The sequence below is a fragment of the Pelophylax lessonae genome, assembly GCF_965119305.1.
Source record: "Pelophylax lessonae genome assembly, chromosome: 10".
NCBI classification, from domain to species: Eukaryota; Metazoa; Chordata; class Amphibia; order Anura; family Ranidae; genus Pelophylax; species Pelophylax lessonae.
The window spans coordinates 32793973-32814522 of record NC_138777.1 but is presented as its reverse complement, the minus strand read 5'-3'; positions in this window follow the sequence as shown (position 1 = coordinate 32814522).

Genomic DNA, 20550 nt, shown 5'->3' with positions numbered 1-20550 from the left:
ATTACGCTAACATTACACATTCTTGGTAAAAGCATGTAAAACAGCTGTGCTATCCGCGGTTTGTGTTCCAAATCCAGGAAATTACATCACCAGAAGTCTCCGTCACCTAATGCATTTCGCTCCACCCAGGAAGCTTCATCAGGGGCTGAGTGCTCCGGTGCCATAACGATCTTTTATAAGACTAATCCCTCCCACTACTCCATCAATGCCTCCTACTACACCCAATCGTAACTTCCGCCGGCCCCATGAGTGACCAAAAGGTTAATAATTGAGTAATGGTGTTCACCTGCAGATCAATCCCAGCTAAACAATATAAAATAGATTGTTTTTGCGAAAATGTATTCAGCCAACAGTATCTCTTTCTATTCATCCCACTATTTTCTTCCTTTATCCCCCATGGTGAGACATTGGTAACTTAAAAATCCAAAAAAGTCCCCAAAAACCTAAAAAAACTTTGATGGCAAATAATACCCCATATTTATTGTACTTAGCATACCCTTTTGTTTAGGCATCTAGGCAAATTAAATAGCAGATGTAAAACATATCGGAGTCATATTACAGCAACAACTCGACTGATCACAAAGAATATTTATACTCATGATTATTATAAAAAAGTTCCTAAAAATTATGTATAAAACAGTTAATGTCTAATTCCACCATTTAAACCTGCTGGTGTAATAGATCCCAATTTGTGTATCCAATTTTGTGAGACTGCCTGTTATTTATTTATACGACGCCAATGGTCCTCAATTTTATCTATAGCGCATATTTTGAGTTGTGTGGTATTTTTATTGTGATGTTTTCTAAAGTGCTCTGAAAGGCTATGCTATTTAAAGCCTTTTCTTATGTTGTTGCAATGTTCTTTCAATCGAACCCTCAATTCCTAGTGGTTCTGCCTAGATACTGTAACCCACATGTATACTCTAAAAGGTAGATGACGTGGGTACTGCTGCATGTAATAAAATATTTTTTATTTCAAACCTTTTTCCTATTTGGTTTGATTGGAATTCCGTAGTTTTTTTTTTTACTGCTTTTGCACGTCCTGCATATCATGCATTTTCCGCATCTGAAAAAACGGTTTGGTCTAAAAATTTAACTGTTTTTAGGTGGATCTGGGATGTTTTTGACTAATCTGTTTTTAAGAATGGGGGGTCTGTATATAAACTGAGGACATTTAGGGAGACATTTTTCTATTGCTGGGTCTTTCTATTGTTTTTTGTATTGTCTATTGTACTCTGTGTTAAAGGCCATACCATAATCTTTTTGATTTTTCTGATTTCTTTGCTGTTTAGTTTTGAGTAGTTGTTCCATATTTATGTATTTAACCTGCTGTTTTATTTTGTTCAACTTGTGTTCTTTGTATCCTTTTTCCTTGACTTTTCTATGACGGTGTTAGCTTCTATATCAAAATATATCAGAATTACAATTCCTCTTGATTCTTGTGAGTTGGCTTTTGGGTATAGCTTCCAACCACACACTACCCATAGGTAGTTCCTACTACCTATTAGAATGTACCCATTCCGATCTCTCCTTTTGGAGTATGTTCTTGTACATAACCTATGATCTTGATGGTATATTTCCAAATCAAAATAATGAACCTTGTAATACAACCTCGGTTGTATTCTACTGAAAAAGAAGTATCATATTTGTTGATACTTATTTCCTGCAAAAATTCCTTGAATGTTGCTTCTGACCCTTTCCATACCACAAAGATATCGTCAATATATCTTTGGTAGATTTTTAGTTCCAGTCTTCTCTTAACATAGATTTCCTCAGCTTCTTATTTGCTTACAAATATGTTTGCGATGATTGGGGCATACTTGGCTCCCATCGCCACACCCCTTTTTTTTACATAAAATTGTTTGTCATGCCAAAAATAATTTCCTCTGTGGCCATTTCTAGTGCATTCAACATAAATTCTAAGTGCCGGTTCACACTAGGTCGCTCCGACTTAGGGGGCGACCTGTGAAGTCGCGTGCAGCGCGACTTCGGCGTGACTTGCACAGACTTCATAAAATGAATGTCTATGCAAGTTGCCTCCAGGTCGCCCCGAAGTACTACAGGACCCTTTTTCTAAGTCGGAGCGACTTGTGTTGCTCCTATTAGAACGGCTCCTGTGCTACACAATGGGAGCGTGACGGACCGCGACTTGTCAGGCTGACAAGTCTCAGTCCAAGTCGGATCAATGTGAATGCGGTCTAATTGTTTTCTTTTTAATTGTGTTTTGTTATTGAGAGCCCATTCTATGGCGTTCAGTGCATCCTTTTGTTTTATTTTTGTGTATAGGGATTCCACATCAATGCTGGCTAGGATACAGTTTCTATTGACTGGTATATCCTTAATTGTATTTATTAAATCTCCACTGTCTTTGGTATAAGATGGATAGCTTTGTGCAATTGGTTGGAGAGAGTGATCCAAATATTCTTCAATTCTGAAAAAAAAGGGAATTGATTCCAGTAATTATGGGTCTCCCAGGTGGATTTTGGGACTTTGGTATACTATGGGGGTTTTTGGGGCATCTAGTATTAGATAATGGGCTTATTTTTTGTTCAATATACCCTCTTGATTAATCTAGTTAGTTTAGCCTTTCATTTGTTGATAGGGTTTTCTTTTGGTCTCTCATATGTGTCGTTATCAGAAATTAGTACTTATTATTAGTGCTTAGCACTTTAAATTGTTCATCAACCATTTATCATATTTATTTATGCACTATTATCACTTATAGGATCTTTTTCAGCACAGCAACTCAGATCCATTATAATTTATACCCACCTCTTTGGTAATACTACCTTTGCACTGATTAAGCACCTTATCTAGCCTCAACTACATTCAGAGCAAGCGCTATAGGTAGCTCCTGTTTTTGTGGCTATATATAATCATACCCTTACCCTCTCTATAGCAGCTGCATACATTTAAATTTGAAAATCTCTCTTCACTACTTTATAACCCATTTGCGCGGGGGATATACATTTAAGTATACTTACCCTTCACGTTATCAGAAATTAACCTATTCCTTTCTTTCTTGTAGTCCTCTTTATTGAGCACCATAATACGCCCTCCCTTGTGTGCCAGTCTAATGATTACATTTTTGTTTTTTTCCAATTCCGCTATACCTTTCCTAATATTCCTAACCCATTTGATTGGTTTAATGTCAATGGCTTCTATTTCTTTTTCCATCATCATTTTAAAAACTGCTAAACACTGGTTGTTGTTACATGTTTTAGGATTGAAAGTAGATATGTTCCTAAGGCCACTATGTGTGTATTGTGTTTCCTCCTGGTTTGTAACCACATTTTTATCTGCAAAATGTTTCTGTATATTAATATTCCTAATACATTTGTGTAGATCAATACACGTTTAAATGTATCCACATTTCTTTGTGGGGCATATTTTAAGCCTAGTTATAGAACTCTCAATTCCTCTTCTGTAAAATTAGTTTTGCTCAAGTTAAAAATTCCTGCACCTAAGTCTCCCTTTTTGTTTTTTACCTGCCCCCCCCCCCCCTCTACAACCCCTATATTTTTTCTGGTGTCTTCCCTTTGGTAACTTTGTTAGTGGTTTGGATCCTGTGGTCTCCAATATTGGTTGGGTCCTCCAGGGGGTCCCCAATGTCCTTCCCTCCCCCTTGGTCTTCCATTGCTCCTCCATAGTGGGCCCCTATATCCTCTGTGATGAAAATCTTCCTGGTATTTGTTAAAATATCTTGGAGGTCCATAATACTGCGGGTATCCATTGTACCCATAGTATGGGGGGGGGGGGCATACTTTCTGTCTATTTTGTCTGGGGGGTGGAGTATTGTAGGCTAAAGCTTCAAATCTATTATATACTGGTAGGTTATATTTTGGTGTAGCAGATTCTCTTCTTGAGTTTGTTGATAGGAGTGTGATCTATCCCTAGAGGTATCCCCTTGGGTATTGTTAACCATTCTATGATTTTGAGTGTGGTTGGATTGCCTGGTTCTATTCCCCTGAATGGGTGTGTCCATCAATTTCTCCCTTTCTTCTGATGATGCTCTAGAATCTATGTTATTCTCCTCCTTCTCCTCCTGCCATTTATACACCTGTTTTTGTTAGTAATCTTTACCATCCCTTTGATTTTTTCTTTTTTTTTTTCTTTTGTCCGTCTTTATCTAATTTTGTGATGTAATCTTGTATTTGTTTTATTTGATCCTTATCCTCAGGTGTGTCGCACAAAGGGCTAAGTTGTTCTTTAAGTGTTTGGGTTTTTCCTTCTAATACATTCGATTTTTTCTGTCTCCGTTTAACTACTTGCCGACCGCTCACAGTAACATTACTGCGGCAGGTCGGCTCCCCTGGGTCCAGCAACATAGACCTACGTTGCTGGACTCCTAGTGATCTCGGCGGTCTTAGACACAGCGGGAGTCGGACTGGAGGAGGAGAGGCGGCGATTGTCGCCTCTCTTCCCCGATTGTCAGGGAAAGTGTGAGAAGATCCGCATGCTTGTGTAAACAAAGCAGGCGGATCTTCTCTGTGACAGACAGGGAGAGATCACAGGATTCAGCATAGCTGAACCTGCGATCTCTGTGTGTGTCACAGAACCCCCCTCCCCCCACATACGTCAATAAGCATGAGGCATACATTTAACCCCTTGATAACAGTGTTAACCCCTTCCCTGCCAGTGTCATTATTACAGTATCAGTGCATATTTATAGCACTGATTACTGTAGTAATGTCACTGGTCCCCCAAAAGTGTAAAAAATGTCAGTTATGGGTCCGATCTGTCCGCCGCAATGTTACAGTCCCGCAAAAAAAAAATCGCAGACCGCCGCCATTACTAGTAAAAAAAAAAAAATAAATAAAAATCACATTGTCACGGGGCTTACCTTTTGTTGGAGTCTGTAACGCAGAGATGTATGCTCACCCTTGCAGATATCCACAGTCCAAGGTGACCAGGTAAGAAAGCCACCTGGGCTGTGAATCTGTGCACGGGGGCTTGGCAGCGAAGGTGCTTCAATAAGCAGGACCGGCAGAAATACAAAGGGAAGGGAAGTCTAGGAATAACAGTAGTCACTGGATGACACGAGTCCAGATAAGGATCAGGAGATGAGAGGAAGGTAAGGTCTCAGGAACAACATGGAGGGAAGGTAAGGATGGAAGCCAGGGTCAGTCTGGAACACACGCTCAGGAAACACGAACACAGTCTGTCAAACAGGAACAATCTGGAACAAAGATCAACAATGAACTGACATTGCTCTAAGCGTTTTATAGCTTGCTTAATGAGCAATTAGCTTCAGGTAGACAATGAGAGACAGAAGTATACTCAGGTGAAGTCCAGCCCTCTAGTGCTGCAGGCAATACCAGATTAACAGGACTTGATCCATATGAGCTGAAGTGTGGCTCAGAGGTAGGATTACAGGACAGAATGTTAAAGTACACAGGTTCAAATCCCAGGTCAGGTACTTAACAGCGACCACGCCTGGCTGTCTGTAAGCCATGGTGAGAACCGTGACAGACATAAATCTTTCCCGTAGTTAGTAAACGCGATAACTTTTGCGCAAACCAATCAAAATACGCTTATTGCGATTTTTCTTACCAAAAATATGTAGCAGAAAACAAATTGGCCTAAAATTTAAAAAAATTTTGATTTTTGAATATTGTTTTTGGGAAAGTAATATATCAGAAAGTGAAAAATATTGTTTTTTTTTTTTTTTTTCAAAATTGTCGCTCTTTTTTTTCAAAAATTAAAAATCCCACAGGTGATCAAATACCACCAAAAGAAAGCTCTATTTGTGGGGGGGGGGGAAAGGATGTAAATTTTGTTTGGGTACAGCGTCGCACGACCGCACAATTGTCCGTTAAAGTAACGCAGTGCCGAATCGCAAAATATGGCCTGGTCAGGAAGGGGGTAAAATCTTCCGGTCCTAAAGAGGATAAAAATACGCTCATTGAGAATTTTTTTGTCAAAGACATGTAGCTAAATACATTTTGGCCTAAATATATGACAAAAATTGAATATATTGGATATTTTTTAACAGTCAAAGTAGAAAATGTCAACTTTTCGCAAAATTTTTGCTATTTTTTTATAAATATGGCAAAAAATAAAAAGCGCAGAGGTGATCAAATACCCTCAAAAGAAAGCTCTGTTTGTGGGAAAAAAAGGACGTAAATTTTGCTTGGGTACAGCGTTGCATGACTGCGCAATTGTCAGTTAAAGTCGTGCAGTGCCAAGTTGAAAAAAGTGGCCTGGTCATTGAGCAGCAAAATCTTCCGGTCTTAAAGTGGTTAATGATCAGTACCAAAAATTTCTGTTCATTAGAATTGAAGAAATTATACCATTCATTATATAGGTCTTCGTTGTCGAGACCATCATTGGGATTGATATCCCACCTGAGCCTTCTGGGTGATGCCGTCTTTTAGATATTGTTTCAATGTGGCAATATCCCACCACACTGTTACCTGTTTTTCTAATATACCCTTGAGTTGTTTGAATTGTTGATCAGTATCTGCATTATTAGTATAGTGTGTAAAACCTTCTTGCGTGCTTATAGTTTTGTGCTTAATAAAGTCAAATAAATCCATAACTGCAAGGGGAATCTGTGATAAATCTATCCAGAGCACCTAAATAATGTGAATGTCCCTGCGCTAAGGCATGGTAATGGGATAGTGTGAAATGTGCAGAAATTGCACTAATTCTAATGTATCTCTAGCTGCTCACACTACAATGGACATGTCATTGCAATAAACAGATAATCAAAGAAAGTGCAGTGCTAAACCAAATCACAAAATAGATATCCCATAATAAACTGAACAACAAATGTGAAGAAATATATATAATAACAACAATAATAGAATGACAGTGCAGTCCAAGGGAATAAAGTCATCAGAATAGAAAACATATATCCCAGTGCAATGAATAATTACAGAACAGGGTCGTGCCACCTTCTGTGCTTCAATCCTCAATGTGAAAACCTTCCACCACTTGTAAAAGGTAGAGAAAGGCTCCACATAGTGTAAAAAAGTAGAAAACTTACATCATTCCCAATAAACAAGCGCTTGTAATATCATCCAGTATATGAGATCATAGTGCAATGGCCTGAATGGTAGGAAACCCAACGCGTTTCGTCTTGAAATATATCATGTGGGGTCTCTATCTTTATGGTCCAACGCACTGTTTTGACACCAATCTATGTGGAGTGCATTAATCGCGTTGTTACATGTGGAAACGTTTGGAGTCTTCTAGTACCACTCCTGGACACATTCAAAACATGGTTGACCCAGTACCTGTATAGATAACTTTTGCGCAAACCAATAAAAATATGCTTATTGAGATTTTTTTCACCAAAAATATCTAGCGAAAAAACAAATTGGCGTAAAATGTTAAAAAAATTAGATTTTTACATTTTTTTTTGGGGGGGGGGGGGAATTTCATATAAAAAAATGTGAAAAATATTGTTATTTTTTCAAAATTGTCGCTCTTTTTTTGTTTATAGCGCAAAAAGTAAAAATTGCACAGGTGATCAAATACCACCAAAAGAAAGCTCTGTTTGTGGGAAAAAAAGAATGTCAGTTTCATTTGGGTAGAGCATCGCACGACCGCGCAATTGTCCGTTAAAGTCACACAGAGTCACTAATCGCAAAATAGGCCCTGGTCTTTGAGCAGCCAAATCCTCCGGGGCTTAAGTGGTTAACAAGTCTACATGAATATATTGGAGATATTTCATAGTATACAGAAAATATATGATTTTTAAAAATACAAAAATAAGCCCTTAAACTCAAGTTTTACCATGCGTTTCTACAATGTAAGAGTCTGCATAGGGGCCTTACCTTCTCCTATTCAAATTACAACGGCGGAACCTAGAAAAAAGAGCTGCAAGGACACAAATTCTGTCTGTTTCTTTGGCTAAATTATCTAAAATGGCTAATTTGTCCGACAGATACCCTCACCATTTGTATTCCTGATACAAGGAAATAATTCTGTAAAAGCCATTGCATTTTATTACCTTAATCTGCAAGTACAGTAATTAATTTGGAAGAAGGTGAGCAGCATCTGTTAATCTAAAAAAAAAAAAAAAAAAAAATTATATTTTGGCAGCTGATGACCAAATAATTAAACAGCTTGAAATAGTTCAATAGCAATTAGATGCTGCATATTAGACGGTTAATTTAAAGAATGCCAAAAGAAAAAAAAAAAAGAAAAAAAGTAAATGGATCAGCATGTAGCAACTGGGCACAGATTATTATTTTGATAGTTGAAATTAATTAATGTGCGCTAAATAAATAAATGATTCATGTTCAAGAGCAAATAATTATTTTAAGGAGCAGAACAAAGCGTAGCATTAAAATGATATTTTGATGGATCCTGTGCCTTCTTGAAATCGTTTCAGGATTGTAAACCTTTTTTTTGTGTTTGTTGTATAAAAATAAAAAGATGCAATTATCCCTCGCAGGCAAATATCATCAATAAGGCCGCATTTCACTCGAGATACTCCCATCCCACATTTTGCTGGACAAGGCTTGAAGTAAGAAGGTGTTGTAGCAACCGAGCAGGTTGCCCGGTATCAACAATGACAAGAATATGTGTCGTCAGTATGGCGGTCTTGACATTTTCAGAGTGGCACAACAGATTGAAACTTGTAACAATGTTTTGATGTCATTGCAATGTATTATGTTCTACACCAGGCATGTCCAACTTGCGGCCCGGGGGCCACATGCGGCCCAGAACCACAGGCAATGCGGCCCACTGCCCCCTGACAATTTTTTTTGTTGCTGGGGAGGAAGGAAGTCGGGTCAGGGGCATGGCCACAGCAGCTTCCAACTAACGGTAGGCAAAGGCTGCCTCAGAAGGGAGGGGGGGGGGGGAGGTCGAGCATGTGCAGTGTTTCTGACTCCTACCACCATTACCACTTCGAATCATTGAAGTGGTCATGGTAGTTAGAGTGTTCCTTTTATTATCTCTCAGAAGAAGTAATCCTCTGTATACTGATTCAATTTCATTTGGTCATCCTCTAGTTGTGCTAAATTAGTGCGGGGGGCGCAGTGGCGCGGGAAGGGCGCGACAGCATTTTATTACTTATTTACCTTAACTATAGTATATATTTTATATGCTGCCCGAGAAAATTTCTCTACACTCAATGTGGCCCAGAGAAGCCAAAAGGTTGGACACCCATGTTCTACACTGTGAGATTTATATATACACTATATTGTCAAAAGTATTGGGACACCTGCGATTACATGCACATGAACTTTAATGGCATCCCAGTCTTAGTCCGTAGGGTTCAATATTGAGTTGGCCCACCCTTTGCAGCTATAACAGCTTCAACTCTTCTGGTAAGGCTGTCCACAAGGTTTAGGAGTGTGTCTATGAGAATGTTTGACCATTCTTCCAGAAGTGCACTTGTGAGGTCAGGCACTGATGTTGGATAAGAAGGCCTGGCTCACAGTCTCCTCTCTAATTCATCCCAAAGGAGTCCTATCGGGTTGATGTCAGGATGCTGTGCAGGCCAGTCAATTTCCTCCACCCCAAACTCACTCATTCATGTCTTTATGGACCTTGCTTTGTGCACTGGTGCAAATTGGTTGTTTTTCAGGGGTTGGACTTGGCCCCTTAGTTCCAGTGAAGGGAACTCTTAAGGCATCAGCATACCAAGACATTTTGGACAATTTCATGCTCCCAACTTTGTGGGAACAGTTTGGGGATGACCCTTTCCTGTTCCACCATGACTGCGCACCAGTGCACAAAGCAAGGTCCATGAAGAGATGGATGAGAGAGTTTGGGGTGGAGGAACTTGAATGCCCTGCACAGAGTCCTGACCTCAACCCGATACAACACCTTTGGGATAAATTAGAGTGAAGACTGCAAGCACCAGTGTGGGTCAACTCAATATTAAACTCTACGGGCTAAGACTTGGATGCCATTAAATGTCATATGCATCTAAAGGCAGGTGTCCCAATACTTTTGACAATATAGTGTGTGTGTGTGTGTGTGTGTGTGTGTGTGTATATATATATATATATATATATATGCATTTAGGCATCTATACATGGTGAAGACAACTTACTGAAATTCAAACCGAACATCAGACTGGGGAAGAAAGGGGATTTAAGTGACTTAGAATGTGGCATGGTTGTTGGTACCAGACGGGCTGGTCTGAATATTTCAAAAACTGCTGATCTACTGGGATTTTCACACACAACCATCTCTCTGGTTTAAAGAGAATGGTCAGAAAAAGAGAAAATATCCAGTGAGTGGCAGTTGTGTGGAGGAAAATGCCTTGTTGATGTCAGAGATCAGAGGAGAATGGGCAGACTGGTTCCAGATAATAGAGGGACAAAGGGACTTTGTTCCAAATCAAGGATAGTCCTTCGAAATCAGGGACAATTGCTAAAATCCCTGCATCTAGAGACATCCACAATCTAACATTAACCTATCTAGCCCTGTAAAGAAGAAATCAGTATACTTACCTTTTTTGAAGCTGATCCGACCCAATCCCACGCTGAGCTGACAGCCGCGGCTTCGCTGTGGAGGCGGGTGCAGAGGAGGCAGCCAACAATGGAAGCCCCATAGAAAGTCTTTGTGTGACGTCACTTCCCATTCATTTCACAGCCGTTGTCAGCTGTGTCCTCTGCAGAGCTTCCGCCGCAGGAGACCGGATCGTAAAAAAGGTATGTATACTGATTTCTTCTTTACAGGTTTAGATAGGTCAGTGTTAGATCGTGGAGGTCTATAGATGTCTGTAGATGCAGGGATTTTAGATTTAGTATGGACTTACACTTTAAGAATGCATTAACCACTTACCAACATAGCGTATCTACTGCTACAGGACAAAAACAGTTCCGTATGAGCCTTGTGCATGCTCTGAAATGCGTTGGGTCTTGTCCCTTCACCCTGGATGACATCACACGCCTATTGGCCCTGCTCTCCATGCTGCCTTCCATCCAGCCATACCCGGAACGACTTGTAAATGCTGGCATCTCCCTGTCATGGCTACCATACCTTCAGACTAGAGGCGCTGGGGGTTATCTCCACCGGATGGTTACCTTAACCATGAGCTTTGTATCCCTCTTCCCTTATGTGAGTACTAAATAAATACTACACTTAGAAGCACTTTTCTGTATCTTTTATACATTTGCTGCTACAAAGCGGGCACGCTACACAGGATTACATATATATATATATCACGTATATATACGTGATCCTGCTCTTCCGGGTATTGGGCGCGAGGGGCATGCCGCCACCAGCTTGCTACCGCTGTGATTTTACACAGCAAGAGCTGATCAGCGGGTCCCGTGGACCCAATGTCTGCCGTCACACGCTTATCGCTTGATACACAGGCAGAACGGCAGTTTGCTTATGTAAATAAGAGATTGACAATCTGTAAATACAGAAGGCATGGATCCTGTGTTTCTGTAAAGCAGGAACACCGATCCATGCTTTCCACTAGCAAAAGCCTCTCCCCCACTACACTGAATTACTAGCTAAGCACACATTTAACCCTTTGATTGCCCCTATGAAGTTAACACCTTCCCTGCCATAGTACAGACTAATATACCCTTATTGGGAATTTCTTTACCAAAAATATGTAGCAGAATACATATTGGCCTAAATTGATGACGAAATTTGATTTTTTTTAACAATTTTTTATTAACATAGATGTAAGCCCTCACATATACCCAGTGAAGTGAACAGATGAAAGAAATCCTCCTGCATAGGTTTTATTTGCATATCCGCTGTCTTCAGCTTCCTACACTGTTTAGAAAGTGAACATTGCACGAGAATGTTTTCCTCCTGTTCCAGCACTGGGTCTTGGCATACACTGTGTGACAGCTGATTTGAGAAAAGACACCCCCCCCCCACACATAGGCAGAAGAAGGAAGAAACATGCAGAGCTGTGCGGTGAATAGACCAGCTCTCTGCTAATCTATGCACCCTTCCCCCGACACACATTTCTGTCTGCTTTCAACTTGTCAGAAGTTATAATGCTGATAACAAAGGAACGGAGCAGCACAAAGAAACGAGACTAAGGGCTTTGCAGAGAGATAAATAAACATTACAAATATATGTGCCCAGTTCAAATTTCATAAATTGGGTTTACATCCACTTTAAATATGTTTTATAGCAGAAAGTAAAAAACATGATGCCGGGGTCTAAGGATGTATGCCAGTTCCCCTGTCTAACTCTGACCATGCCGTGCATGGTCAATTTGTGTGCTTGATCTAGCCGATTGGAGGTACAGGGGGCTATGCCGATGCATGGTGTGCTTTTTGCCCATGGTCAGCTTTGCCACCACGTCCTCTGCTTGGCCCAGCCCCGTCATCAGACTATAGAAGCATGGATCACATAAGGAGAACCCACCTAGAATGCGGTGTACACATATTTCCGCACTGCGTCTGACGTCATGAGGCAGCCCGCCCACTTGCCTACAGAGATATGGCCATTGTAATTGGAAGAAGGACAGGAAGGGAGGCTTTACAGTCATGTGACCCCTGAATAAGGTATATGATAGATTTTTTTTTTTATAAAATAGGGGTTACTAGAGCTTGAGAAACTAATTTGGAGTACTTTTGCTATATTTTTTTTTTTTCAGTTGACTTCACAAATACTTTAAGAAGAGTTGGATCTTACCATTTTGCAGCGTCTGACACAAGATGGCCAAGATGGCTATTATTATTATTATGGCGTATTACTGATAATGGCAAGATAGAATGTCAGCTGCGCTCTGGAAGCTTTGTATTAAACCAAAGCTTATGAAAGCAAATAGATAAAGTAGCACTGAATTATCTGAATCATTCGTCTGCAAAGTTAAAACGAAATTCCAATAAGGTATTATTCAGAAGCAAACAATGCTTGGATCATAGAATGAAAAATGGCTGGCTGCCATCCAAGGATCTATAAAATATAAAGCGCTAGATAAACAGAAATATATAGCATATGCATAGCATGTTAAAGGGCGGCTTGCAACATACAATACCTACATAATAATCAGGCTAATTCACTTAGACAAAGAACAAAGGGACTAGTTTTCAAGTCACTTATAGGAAATGATAGCGACCAGTCAAATTAACCCATTCCCGCCAAGCCCTGGCATCCCATTATGTGGGTCTTTACACCTGGGGGGATGAGGCAGACTTCCCAATCACATGACCACTGTGATTGGCTGTCACAGTGGTCATATTATCAGGAGCAGGGCCATCTTCCCAAATGGGCATGCTGGGCAGCTGCCCTGCTGGGGCCCCATCTGCCCAGCGACCCAGCCCCAGTCAAGCATTAGTCCTGATTCCCATGAGCATCTCGCCTGCCGAACTTAGCAGGTGGCAAGCCCCTGCTCTCAGGCCACTTGGGCCATGGAGGGCCCACAACTGCAGGAATGCCTGTCCGCCTCTACGGGAACGGGCGCACGCAGGACAGTCGGGTCTGACTCTCGTCCGTGTGTTCACCGGACCCAGCCTCCGAACTTGGAAGCTGTCATTAGCCTGGCACTGCTGTACCAATAAATATCGCCTTATCGATAATTTGCATTTTATTCTCGTGGGTGATTGTGTAGGCAGAGCCCCAGTGCATTGCATTGCCCGGGGCCCTTTAATGCTCTTAAGATGGCACTGATTTGGAGCCTATCTCGTTGGCTCCCATTCCTGATTAAAATTACATGCTCTCTGCATCAAAACTTCTAATGTTCATAGATTTAAGGCCCACCTGACTTTGCACATATGCATTATACAGCCGGAAACAGGGTACCCACTTCCCGACCACCCGCCGCCTTTTTTTACTGCGGCAGGGTGGCTCTTCTATCTACGGTCGCGCGTGGAAAGCTATGGGGCGAGCGCGCGCCGCTGGCAGCACGCTCCCGCCCCCACTCGGCAGCGGGGAAGCCGATGCACGGTTCAGGTGGCTCCGATTGCCGCCTGACACCCGCGATCGTTCCCCACTGAGAGAGAAGAACGGTCAGCTGTTATAAACACAGCTGACCGTTCTTCTCCCTGGAATGATCATAGAGCCCATGTGATCCTTCTATTTAGGATCACATGTCTCTATGGTCATTTCAGAAGCCACGCGCCCCCCCCCCCCAGTTAGAATCACTCCCCTAGGTTCACATTTAACCCCTTGATCACACACAGGGTTAACCCCTTCCCTGCCAATGGCATTATTACAGTAACAGTGCATATTTATAGCACTGATTACTGTAGTAATGTCACTGGTACCCAAAAGTGTCAAAAATGTCAGTTAGGGGTCCGATCTGTCCGCTGCAATGTCGCAGTTCCACAAAAAATCGCAGATCGCCGCCATTACTAGAAAAAAAAAACAATAAAAATGACATAAATCTTTACCGTTGATATTAGACGCAATAACTTTTGTGCAAACCAATCAAAATACGCTTATTGCAATTTTTTTACCAAAAATATGTAGCAGAAAACAAATTGGCCAAAAATTTTAAAAAATTTACATTTCACATTTTTTTTTGAGAATGTCATATAGCAGAATGTAAAAAATCGTGTTTTTTTTTTTTCAAAATTGTAGCTCTTTTTTTGTTTATAGCACAAAAAATAAAAATCGCAGAGGTGATCAAATACCACCAAAAGAAAGCTCTATTTGTGGGGAAAAAAAGGACATCAATTTTATTTGGGTATAGCGTTGCACGACCGCGCAATTGTCCGTTAAACTAACACAGTGCTGAGTCGCAAAATAGGGCCTAGTCATTAAGGGGGGAAAACCTTCCGGTGCAGTAGTGGTTAACAAGCAAATTAAATTTAATGGCATGCCAGTCTTAAGGCCCGTACACACGATACGAAAATCGTAAGTAAAATTTCATCCGACGAACGATCTGTCGATTTTCGGATTGTTAGTATGGTGCTTTCGACAGCCGATGACAAATTTTCGGACGACAAAAACTGGATTTGCAGGCTATAAACTTTTTATCGTACGTCAACACAATGTCACGATTCTTTTTCGGAAGAAAACTGTACTAATTAAATGAAAATCGAAGAGCAAGACTTGCGGTCTTAGGGCTCTTTCACACGGGCGGTCCGATCAGATCCGCCTATCAGTTTTTTAGGCGGATCTGATCGGATCCTCCATGCAGCTCTATGGGGCAGCGGGTGTCAGCGGAGGTCACCTCCGCTGACACCCGCTGCCATCCGCATCCGATCCTGTGCTGAAATCTGGACGGATGGAAACCCTATTTTTCCATCCGTTCAGTAATCGGAGCGGAGCGGATCTGATGAGAGCGGACAAGCGGTCCGCTCTCCTCCGATCCCCCATAGAGGGCAGCGGGTGCTGAGACACCTCCCTCTCCGCTCTGCAAGCGGAGACGGAGCTGTCATCCGCCCGGCTCAGCGGGGATCGCGGATCGATCCCCGCTGAGCAACACGGATCCGCCTGCGGAGGCGGACCGTGTGAAAGAGCCCTTAAAGTGGTTAAAATCTCTGATGGAAGCTAATAGTTTTGCAAAAAAAAAAAAAAGAATATTCAAAATAATGTAATAAGCATACCTGACAACCTTTTATATGTAGGAAAGAGGAACACCTTTAAGCACAAGTAGGCCATGTCATTAGTTACGTGAACCATGAAGAATTCATATGAAAAAAGCAATTGGTTAAACCCACTAGTGATAAGGTGAACTGCCTTGGGTTCTGTTCAGCAAGGTTTTACCAAACTTCAAAGAAGTTCAGATGCCGAACTCAAACCCCCATTGAAATTATCAATTTTTTTTCTTTGCAAATGTAATTTTTGCTGTCGCACATTCTACTCCCCTTAAAATGCATATCAGACCTTTTTTTAAGCTAGTATCCAAAAAAATGAAGCTCATACAAAAAAAGTGAGCTCCGCAAGGAAATCTATACCGGATTTCACAACTTTTTTACTCATATACTTGCTTTTAAAAATAACAAATGCAATATTTTAGAGGTTGAATTAAAGGTTTATAGCACAACAGCCCATTTAAACTATTCAATTTCTGTAATGCTCAAGTTACTACAACGAGCGGCAGGGCACATGCAATGGTGCAATGCGGTGCTATTATTTCTGAATGCCACCTCAACACACCTTACCAATGGATGTGCATCGCAGCACAGTGCAAAACACAGCAAGGAACCAAATTAAATTGCACTGCCAAAAAAGGTGTAAGCACCCTTTATTGTGTTTTTTTGTTGCAGTGGCAGCCCATTTATTTAAACTTTAAGAGCCGGTTCACGCTGAGGCGACACGACTCCTTACTACTTCGGGGGTGACTTGTGCATTACCATGCACCACGACTTCGGAGCGACTTGCAGGGACTTCACATAAGGGAAGTCTATGCAAGTCACTCCGAGGTCACCCCAAAGTAGTACAGGACCCTTTTTCTAAGTCGGAGCGACTTGTGCTGCTCCTATTGGAACGGGTCCTGTAGCGGTCAATGGACCGCGAGAGCGCGACTTGTCAGGCTGACAAGTCGCGCTAGTGTGAACCGACTCTAAAGAGGAAGTAAACCCTCTGAAAAAAAAAATTTGAAAAAAAAACCTGTAAAGACAAAGGCATAATGAGCTAGTATGCATCGCATACTAGCTCATTATGAAGTACCTACCTAAAAACTAAGCCCCTGCAGTGCCGACAGGATGGCCGACATGATCAGCCGTGCTGCTTACTGGATCGCGTCCTCCGGCCATCTTATTGGCTGGAGGCGCGATTACATCACTCCCGCCGTTCACGGCACAGGGCTCTGAAGGAACGGCACGGGTGGCTGTTCCTTCAGAGCGCATGCGCCGATGACGTCATCGGCTGCATGCACTGTAAATATCTCCTAACCCATGGGTGTCCGACCTTTTGGCTTCTCTGGGCCACATTGAGTGTAGAGAAATTTTCTCGGGCCGCATATAAAATATATACTATAGTTAAGGTATATAAGTAATAAAACGCCCTTCCCACGTGCCCCCCCCCCCCCCACTAATTTAACACAACTAGAGGATGATCAAATGAAATGGAATCAGTATATGAAGGTATACTACTTCTAAGAGATATTAAAGAAACACTCTAACCACCATGACCACTTCAGTGATATGAAGTGGTCATGGTGGTAGGAGTCAGAAACACTGCACATGCTCACACCCCCCCCCCTCCCTTCCGAGGCAGCCTCTGCCTACTGTTAGTTGGAAGCTATTGTGGCCATGCCCCCTACCCGACTTCCTTCCTCCCCAGAAAAAGAAAATTGTCAGGGGGCAGTGGGCCGCATTGCCTGGGGTTCCGGGCCGCATGTGGCCCCTGGGCCGCAGGTTGGACATGCCTGTCCTAAACGATGCATGTTTAGGAGATATTTATAGCACCTATAGGTAAGCCTTAATATAGGCTTACCTATAGGTAAAAGTCTTTAAAGTGGGTTTACAACCACTTTAACAAAACATACAGTGCCTTGAAAAAGTATTCATATCCCTTTAAATTTTCCACATTTTGTCATGTTACAACCAATAATGTAAATGTGTTTTATTGGGATTTTATGTGACAGACCGACACAAAGGGGCACATAATTGTGAAGTGGAAGGAAAATGATAAATGGGTTTTCAAAATTTTTTTGTAAAAAAATATGTAAAAAGTGTGGTGTGCATTTGTATTCAGCCCCCCGAGTAAATACTTTGTAGAACCGCCTTCCCCTGCAATTACAGCTGCAAGTCTTTTTGAGTATGTCTCTACCAGCTTCTGTGAACAGCAATTTTCAAGCCGCAGATTCTCAATTGGATTTAGGTCTGGACTTTGACTGTGCCATTCTAACACATGAATATGTCTTTATCTAAACCATTCCATTGTAGCTCTGGTTGTATGTTTAGGGTCGTTGTCCTACTGAAAGGTGAACCTCCTCCCCAGTCTCAAGTCTTTTTCAGACTCTAACAGGTTTTCTTCTAAGATTGCCCTATATTTGGCTCCATCCATCTTCCCATCAACTCTGACTAGCTCCCCTGACCCTGATGAAGAAAAGCATCCCGCAACATGATGCTGCCACCACCATGTTTCGGTGGGGATGGTGTGTTCAGGGTGATGTGCAGTGTTAGTTTTCCCCCACACATAGCGTTTTGCTTTTAGGCCAAAAAGGTAAAATTTTGGTCTCATCTGACCAGAGCACCTTCTTCCACATATTTCCTGTGTCCCACACATGACTTCTCACAAACTGCAAACTGGATTTCTTATGGCTTTCTTTTAACAATGGCTTTCTTCTTGCCAAATGTTGGAGTGCACAACTTATAGTTGTCCTGTAGGCAGATTCTCCCACCTGAGCTGTGGATCTCTGCAGCTCCTCCAGAGTTACCATGGGCCTCTTGGCTGCTTCTCTGATGAATGCTCTCCTTGCCCGGCCTGTACGTTTAGTTGGACGGCCGTGTCTTAGTAGGTTTGCAGTTGTGCCATACTCTTTCCTTTTTCAGATGGTATATTGAACAGTGCTCTGTAAAATGTTCAAAGCTTGGGATATTTTTTATAAACGAACCCTGCTTTAAACTTTTCCACAACTTTATCCCTGACCTGTCTGGTTTGTTCCTTGGCCTTCATGATTTGTTCACTAAGGTTCTCTAACAAACCTCTGAGATCTTCACAGAACAGCTGTATTTATACTGAGATTAAATCACACACACAGGTAGACTCTATTTTCTAATTAGGTGACTTCTGAAGGCAATTGGTTCCTAACAGATTTTAGTTAGGGGTATCAGAGTAAAAGGGGCTGAGTACAAATTCACGCCACTCTTTTCAGATTTTTATTTGTAAGAAATGTTGAAAACCATTGATCATTTTCCTTCCACTACACAATTATGTGCCACTTTGTGTTGATCTATCACTTAAAATCCCAATAAAATGCATTTACGTTTTTGGTTGTAACATGACAAAATGTGGGCAATTTTAAGGGGTATGAATACTTTATCAAGGCATTGTATGTTGACAATGGTATAATGTGCTTTAACATGCTGGTGTTAACACACTGCGATGGCATGAATGGGCTCTCACAGTTTAGTAAGTAAAATAATGCATTTTTATATAGGTCTATTCATTAAAAAGAGGGACAAATAAGGGGGAAAGAGGGACAGAAGGATTAGGTTGCTTATAAGGGACAGTTGGGAGCTATAAATATTTTGACTGAATAAAACATGGGAAGCCTAGGAAAGACTACCTCAAGCCACAAACAGATTCCCCCAGACAGTCAGAGAAAGGATCCATTCTTTCGCTTCATGGATACTTTTCAATTTTCTAGTTTTCAAAGTTTTCAGTTTTGTCCATAAGGGATAGAGATTACAGTTCATTTAAATGTAATGGTGAGAACAAAATAAACATGTGTATTAGATAAAGGTCCATATTTAAGTTTATTGTAAGCCTAATAGATAATGCTACCTGGTCATGGTTCTTACATTCTGTAGAGCAACCATTTTTAACCAGGGTTCCTCCAGAGGTTACCTAGTTACATAGTTACATTGTCGGTAAGGTTGAAAAAAGACACCAGTCCATCCAGTTCAACCTGTGGTGTGTATGTGCTTGAGTTTGTGTCATTAGTACATTGTATATCCCTGTATGTTGTGATCGTTAAAGTGCCCATCTAATAGTTTTTTGAAACTATCAACGCTCTCGATACCACTGCTTGTGGAAGAGAATTCCACATTCTTACCGCTCTGACAGTAAAGAACCCTCTACACAGTTTAAGGTTAAAACGTTTCTCTTCCAATTTCAGTGAATGCCCCCGTGTCTTTTTAAACTCTCTCCGACTGAAAAGTTTGTTCCCTATGCTAGGGTCACCGGTACAGTATTTGTACATTGATATCATATCCCCTCTCAAGTGTTTCCTCTCCAGAGAGAATAAGTTCAATGTTTGTAGTCTTTCCCCATAACTAAGGTGCTCTAGTCCCTTTAATAGCTTTGTTGTCCTTCTCTGAACCCTTTCCAGTTCCAGCACATCCTTCTTGAGGACTGGTGCCCAGAACTGGACAGCATACTCAAGAGGCGGCTGGATCAGAGTTTTTACAAATGGGAGAATTATTGTTTTCTCTATGGAGTGAATCCCCTTTTTAATGCATGCCAATATTATGTTGGCCTTGCTTGCAGTAGCTTGGCATTGCATGCCATTGCTGAGCCTGTCATCTACTAGGACCCCCAGGTCCTTTTTCATCCTAGATTCTCCCAGAGGTTCTCCTCTGGATGGACTGGTGTCTTTTTTCAACCTTACCGACTATGTAACTAGGTAACCTCTGGAGGAACCCTGGTTAAAAATGGTTGCTCTACAGAATGTAAGAACCATGACCAGGTAGCATTATCTATTAGGCTTACAATAAACTTAAATATGGACCTTTATCTAATACACACGTCTATTTTGTTGTCACCATTACGTTTAAATGAACTGCAATCTCTATCTCTTATGGACAAAACTGAAAACTTTGAAAACCGCAATGTAGTTGCCCACCCCAGTCATTTCTGAGTACTCACTATTTATCACCACCGTTTGGACCCGCCCTTGTAACCAGTTTTCTATCCAGGTACTCACCCTATGGTCCATGCCAACAGACCTCAGTTTGTAAAGTAAACATTTGTGGGGGACTGTATCAAATGCCTTTGCAAAATTCTGATACACCACATCCACAGGCCTTCCTTTTTTCTAGA